Raw genomic sequence first — 7,659 nt, 5'->3', positions numbered from 1 at the left:
CAAACACCTAACCATAATTATGAGAGCATCTTGGATTCAGGGGAAGTACCTACAGACTGGAGATGTGCAAATGTAACCCCAATTCACAAAGGGTATCAAAATGTGATTCAGGTGAAATAATGAGTCTCTGGTTAAAGAAGTAATGCAGACCCCACATAGACAGGACTGCAATTATACTGCTGTCACAGCATGGATTTGTTAAGGGTGATCTTGTCTTACTATTCTGTACAAAACCAGGTGGAAGTTTGTTCCAAAAATCAATACTCGCTGAGTGAAATCAAGTTTCTGTCACATTATCCTGCAACTATCCTCCTCAATTTCAATTATGCCCTTGTGTGTAGTCTGAGGTAGAGGAAAGATTTCACTGGCACTGAATTTCCTCAATCCATTTAAAGCCTTAAACACCTCAATCAGATCTCCTTGTAGGTGCCTAGTCTCCAGGTATGCAGAATGAAGCCTTTCTGGGCAAGAGCACCCTTTGTTCCTCTCACTAATTTTCCTGCTCTCTCTGCATCATTCAACAATCAACATCCTTCTGCAAATGAAGTTTCCAGAACTGTATTGCAGTACTGAAGATGTGGCCTATCCGTTACCTTATACAACAGGATAATTACTTCCTTATCAATTCTGGCAAAATTCCTGTACATCACTGATGAAAACCCCACAAGCTGCAAGCATTCCCCAAAGGTTCAGTGCTTTCTCCCAGTCTTTTCTCTTGTATATTAATGACCTTCATCATTAACTAGAAATCCTATCCATAATTTTGCTAATGATAGTACACTACCTTCCGTTATAAGAAACCTTTCTCCACAGAAACACCACCAATTCATTAATTTCTCATCTCCAAGTTATTCTTCAGTGGGGTAAAGGAACTTAGTTAACTTTAATTCTTCTAAACTCATTGTATGTTATTTCTCATGAGTAACTGCTTGCATGACAGGAGATCTCTAGACAACAGCAGATCTCTAATGGGGATTACCCAACTTCTAATCTCTCTCTCTCTCTCTCTCTCTCTCTCTCATCTCTCTCTCTCTCTCTCTCTCTCTCTCTCTCTCTCTCTCTCTCTCTCTCTCTCTCTCTCTCTCTCTCTCTCTCTCCTCTCCCATAAACACATTACAAATATTGCTTCCTCTACATCAAAAAACTGGATTTTTTCCGCTTTTTCTTTTAAACAACTACTCAATCTGCACAATCTAAAACCATCTACGATGGAATGTTGTTCCCACATCTGAAGTAATACTTCCCCAAAACTTCTCTCACACTTCTAGCTTCCATTTAAAAAAGAGGCAGTTATATTAATTAAAGACCCATCTCTTACACTCTTAAAAAGTCTTTCCACTCTCGGTCTCATAAATGTTCAATTTCCACAGCATGCCGTTTCTCTAGTTACTTTCATTGGCAGTGTTCTGCTGAAGTGATATCTGCAATTCCCCATTCTCTACCAAACATGCCTTAACTAGTCCATATAAATTCCAACCAAACTCACAGAACTAACTAACTTTTACCTCTTCCCCATTTATCCCTTGTTCTTCCTTCCTTTGAAACTTCCTTCTTTCATGTGTATTTCTCAAAAATTACAATCTGCAGAAGTCTCAACTGAATCAGTATCTTCTGTCTTCTCAACCATATATGGTACTAAGTACTATAGGTTCTTGTTGAAAGAAACATGTTAATTCTGTCTTTTGTATAAGGTAATGGTCAGGCCACGCCTCGAGAACTGCATACAGGTCTGGAAGGCCACATTTTAGGAAGGATGTAGAGATGGTTGAGCGTGTACAGAGAAGGGCAACAAGATTGGTGATAGGAACAAGGGGGGGTCCTCTTACCAAGAAAGCCTTAAGTTCTGCAAATTGCAGCATCTGGAGACTAGGCACCTGCGAAGTGATCTGATTGAGGTGTATAAGGCCTTGAATGGGTTGAGCAAGCTGAATGCTGATGGGATTCTTTGTCTTGCTCAGACTAAGAACCTGAGGGGGACAGTTTCAAATTGAGGAAAGACAGAGGAAAGACAGTTGTAGAATAGATGTGCAGAAATTTGCCTTTAGCCAGTGGGTAGTTGATTGCTGGAACAAACTTCTGTCATTGTAGAAGTTGATAACTTAAATAAATTCAAGGAGGAACTGGATATACTTTTATTGGGAATGGATGTGTGAAATTGTGTTTTTTTTGGCTGAGGCTACATAAGCTCATATGCTTGCTTTCTTGCATCACATGCCTCTTTTACTACTATTGTCCCACTTTTTGGCAATAAATTATATATATACAGGGTGATTCACTACTAGTGTGACAAACTTGCAGGAGGTGTAGGGGGAACAAAGACGAATCAGAATCACGTAGCATTGCAGGGTCTGAAATGCCTTTGTCATGCAATAGAGGGCATTGAACGGAAGGTCACGTGAACAGCGATTCCGCTGGAAGTCAGCATTTGCGAACCGGTTCCCGAGGCAATAGGATGGACGAGTATTCAAACGTTGAACTGGCCGACATGCACCTCACGGATGAACCGCTCTGCGCTTGTACCAGGAACGTTTCCCACACAGGTGTGCTCCTCATCATGCGATTTTTTTGCACGTGTGCACAGAAGGTTACGTGAGACTGGTTGTTTCACGAGAGGTACCATGAATCGAGAGCGAACGACGAGGATGCCAGACAACGAGGAGAATGTCCTACGTCTTGCAAAAGGCAATCCAAGCAAGAGTACTCGAGCGATAGGCCAATGATTGGGTATTTCCCAATCCACTGTATGGAGGATACTGTCAACAAACCAAATGAGTTCATACCATCTGCAGCGTGTCCAATCATTGGAGCCTGCGGATTATCCACTCCGGAGGACTTTTGCTACTTGGTTTCTTCAACAGAAACGGTTCGCAAATGCTGACTTCCAGCTGGATCGCTGTTCATGCGACCTCCCATTCAACGTCCTCTACTGCATGATGAAGGCATTTCGGACCCTGCAATGCTTTGTGATTCTGATTCGTCTTTGTGCCCCCTACACCTCCTGCAAGTTTGTCGCACTGGTAGTGAATCACCCTGTATATATATAAAATATAAAAAATTAAGTTAAAGAAAGAAAGAGAGGGAGACGAAATAACTTAATTTTCTTTAACCTTTCTTTAAAAAACTATCTTTACCTAATGTACAAGTTAGTGCAATTGAATCATTTCCATACATAGTCAACTACTTTAGTTATAAATTGGCATCATCATTCTCATATTGCGAATACCTTCACAACGAGCTGCCATGATATTGCACCCTCAAATAAGTAACGTCTCACCACAGGAGAAGACTATTGTTACTTATTCTAAGCGAATACCATCACCCATACGGCACCTTTTTGGAACTTATTGGCTCCTCATCAGTGAGTCGGCAGGTATCCTGGTGCTGAAATGATGACAACCCAGTTGCGAAGTATAAATCCTTCATTGCACCACCAGGGAGGCGACTCCATAGCCAGGTGGGAAGGAGCAGCAGTGCGTAGCACACGCTTCTTGATTAGACCGGGGTTCGAGCCAGTCACCACCAAATACAGAGGATATGGAAAGGTCAGGGAATGACCACCGCATATGGCCTTAGTTGCTAATGCTCCTAAAAACCAAATCACAAACAAACAACACCAGGGCACCTGCCCACCCACTGATGAGGAGCCAATAAGCTCCAAAACTGTGCCGTATGGGTGATGGTATCTGCTGAGAATAAGTAACAATAGTCTTCTCCTATGGTGAAGCGTTACTTATCCGAAGTAGTGCAATATCATGGCAACTCTTCACAATATGAGATATACTTAATGATGCCAATTTATAACTACTTAAGTAGTTGGCTACGTACAGAAATGATGCAATTGCACTAACTTGTACATTAATTAAACTCTTTACTAGGTAAAGAGTTTAACTTTATTACTTAAACTCTTTACTTAATTTTTTTTTTTCCTCTTTATTGTCCGTGCTCTGCTTAGGAAACAAAGGTTGGTTATAAATGACTATTCCTCCACTCTGAGGAATAGTCATTTATAAGCAACTGTTGTTTTCTGTTATTTCAATCTTCCAATCAATGGCAATTTTTTCCAATTTATATAAAAGGCATTCATGTGGAATTGTATCAAAATTCTTAATAAAGTATAAATATACAACAAGATTATTCTTCGAAACCAATTCTTTCATGATGACAGCCTCATAATAGTTACCGGTTATGCGATTTCTCTTTTAAAGAAAAATGCTATGTTCCTTGTATAATTCCATTCCTGTCCAAATGGTTTGCAGCATATCCACGTGTATTCTATAATTTTCCTAGCCACAAAGTTTAACCCACATAGGCATACAATTACCCAACACATCCTTGGAGCCACTTCTGCAAATTGGAATGGCATTGTATACCTTGAGTCTGCTGGGTCTTCATATGGATTTGAAGATAAACACATTATAACTGATAGAGGTTTAGCAATCTGTCCTGCTACTTTCTTCAATAACACTGAATCCGATCAGTGTGTGCATTTCAACAACTGACAGATTTTAATGACTGCAAGAGTTACTTCCCAGGGCTGCAGATTTGGGATGTTCAACTGTACTCTTCTTAAATTCAATGTTTTGCAAATTAAAGCCCCATCCCTCCCTTTCTTTCCTATACACATTTATATTTTTCATATTCAAATTTTACATTGGGTATATTAGAATGATAACATGTTTCTGATATTCCTACTTCATCAGTTAATTTAACAGCTAATTTGCTGCCAGAATCAGTATACAAACGTGTAAGGGTATGCCTTTTCACGTACTAACTCTTAACACATCCCATATTATAAAGCATACACAAAAATAATAATAATACTCACAACTTTTCTCAACGCCTGTGCATTACAATCAAACTTCCTAATAGTAAATTATTCTATCTTTAACATTAAAATAAAAGTACGTATTCGAGTTTCACATCACCACGTTAAAGGTTTAGTACAGCTGTCAAGGTGGACACACCTCTAGATATAAATCAAACAAAAAATTAAATATTATATAATTTCACCTCGCCGGATCAAAACACTCACTCACTAGTGAGAAAGGACTTTACCACGATAACAACAATCCCTTCAGCATTATATCAACCAAACCAAAACTTCGAACCGTGCTTACAGTATACGCTACACCCTACATCTTTAGAATCACCTGACGCTCATGCATATATCAAAACCACACAACATGAATCAACGAATAATGGAACAGCCCAAAATTTCGCCCTCACAGCAATTCCACAATCTACAACTGTCCAATAATGTGTGATTGTTTGTGTTAAGCGCCAAAGCAGCTAAGGCTATGAGGCCTCAGTACTTGTCGTCTGTAAAAGCGTGTATTTTTCGGTCAATTGGCCAGAACAAAACCAAATTTACCGGAGATAAAAGTAATATACTTCTTGGAGTTCCGATTAACCCGGTCACATCGTGAAGTACGGAGGGAAATAAATAAATAAAGATAAAATTTCTTCCAGTTCAGGCAGAATTCAAGGCAAAGTCTTTTCGAGTGCAGCAGTATCGTAACTATTATACTACAGCATGCAGTAGCGTAGCTACCCTTTTTCGGGCACAGAGGCAAAGAACATGTTCGGGCCCCTACTTAATTAATGAAAATTGCAAAAACAGGAGACAGCCAAAGACGCCGGAGGCAATTGCCTTGCCTGCCTACATGGTAGCTACGCCACTGACCGCACACGGAGGAGTAACTACAGTACTGTACTAACTCCAGGCGAAGTTGCACAAGCAGTAGTACAGTAGTTACATTGGAGTTCCGCACACCGGAAACCTATTCGTTATGAATGGGCGGATTGCTAAACTGAACTGGCATTAACTTATGATTCACTTTTTTAAGAAACAAAACCAAATGACGTTATTTATAAAAATAATCAATCTGTTTGATTCTGTGGGTCTGCGTGTGTAGCACAATGGTATCGTCACCGTCCTCCCTACACCGGGTGGAAAAGGCCCGGGTTAGAACCCTGTCAATGACGCGAGGAACTTTAATAGGCTTTTTTCATTCCGTGTCTGAGTTAGTCGGGCTCAGGCGTAGATGGCAAGGTTTCCCCCCAAGATACTAAGGTTTTTCATCCCAGCAAAACAGACAAATCGACCATAGAACACACGCAATTAACAGACATAAGACAAACAACACGACAGATGAATTTAATTATTCGGGTGGCATAAAAATAATAGTTCGGTTTTTTTTTTGTTTTTTTTTTTTGTTTGATTCTGTGCACAAATGTAGCGGAAATTAGTAGTGTTTTCAGGCGGCTTCAAATTTTTTAACTACATTATCTTTCATCGATCGCAAGGGTGACGAACCGGCAAACCCTTGAAAACGGCAAAACTGCTAATGCCAATATACACCCACTGGTTAAAATATTAGAAGCGGCTATTCAGGGTCCTGAGCTGGATATCATCATTCTTCTCTTTCTTGGTGATTTTCTTCTCTCTCTCTCTCTCTCTCTCTCTCTCTCTCTCTTTCAGGGTTACTCAGAAATTTTTTTTTTTGCCTGGTGCAGCAAAAGCCTCAGGCTTCCTTGCACCATATGGCTAATAATGATAATGATCTGGCAGGATCATCTTTTATCCGTATGAAAGATGATCCTGCCAGAATTACAGTTCGCACACGTTGTTCACGGTTCGCGGTTCGCTGTTCGTTGTTCATTGTTACATGGATTCCATTATTTGCTGGATGAGTCTAGCTCCATATTTGACAATGCTTCCATCAGGATATTTGTCATCTGCTACAGTACGATCGGTAGAGAACTGCGAAGCCCAACTGCCTTTCCGACGTACCTCAGGCATTCTCAACTGTATTCACATCTGGAGAATCGGGTGCCCAGGGTAGGTGTTGAAAATCTTTAGAATGTTCATCGAACCATTCAGATACAAGTTTTGATAGTTGCGTTGTGGCCTTGAAAGAATTGTAATCAGGATAAAAATGAAGCTTTGCATGGTGAAATTAGACCGAAACGACAGAAAGCTATTCATTGGAGATAATACAACCTCTTCTTAAGGTATGACAGACCTACTCCGTATCAATATAATATACTCCATATCACGATACATCCAACCAGCCGCTTCAGTGGTAGACACGACAGCCTGAATGCCTAGCTTCATGACGTTTACTCCAGGCTTTCACCCTATCATTGGTGCAAAAAAGCATAAATCGAGATTCGTTAGACAACGTGATCGTTTTTTTTTTTTTTTTTTTTTCCACTTTTCTACAGACCAGTACGGTACCATTCCAGTCGAATATTTCGATTTTTTCTTTACAGAAAGAAGTGGCTTTTATAAAGACACAGGGCCAACAAATTCCAGATTCTTCAGCTCACACTGTATTCGGTTGGAAACGGGTCTTTCTCTGCTAAAATTGAATTGTTCCGTCATTTGCTGTACACTAGATCTACTAATCTGACACACAATTCACTTTACATTCCTAGCCTCGTTTTTATAGTACCAACTATTTTCCCCATTTCTTGCTTTTCGAGCCACATTCACCTTTCGTCTTCCATTCATTATTATTATTATTATTATTATTATTATTATTATTATTATTATTATTAGCCATATGGTGCAAGGAAGCCTGAGGCTTATGCTTCACCAGCTAAAAAAAAAAAATTCTGACTTACCCTGAGAGAGAGAGAGAGAGAGACAGTAGT

General features: G+C 39.9%; 1 protein-coding gene across 1 annotated transcript in view; it reads right to left on the bottom strand.

The window, feature by feature from the left end:
• LOC150080676 (DCC-interacting protein 13-alpha-like) overlaps positions 1 to 5,231 on the bottom strand; it is a gene marked incomplete in the record, with an annotated part of 341,505 nt that extends 336,274 nt beyond the window's left edge. The window contains 1 exon segment of the mRNA XM_090381733.1: positions 4,826 to 5,231.
• Positions 5,232 to 7,659: the final 2,428 nt, after the last annotated feature.

The sequence above is a fragment of the Mastigoproctus giganteus genome, chromosome 9 (assembly GCF_048544385.1).
Source record: "Mastigoproctus giganteus isolate SK-2022 chromosome 9, ASM4854438v1, whole genome shotgun sequence".
Classification (NCBI taxonomy): Eukaryota; Metazoa; Arthropoda; class Arachnida; order Uropygi; family Thelyphonidae; genus Mastigoproctus; species Mastigoproctus giganteus.
This window is presented reverse-complemented; position numbering and strand designations above follow the sequence as displayed.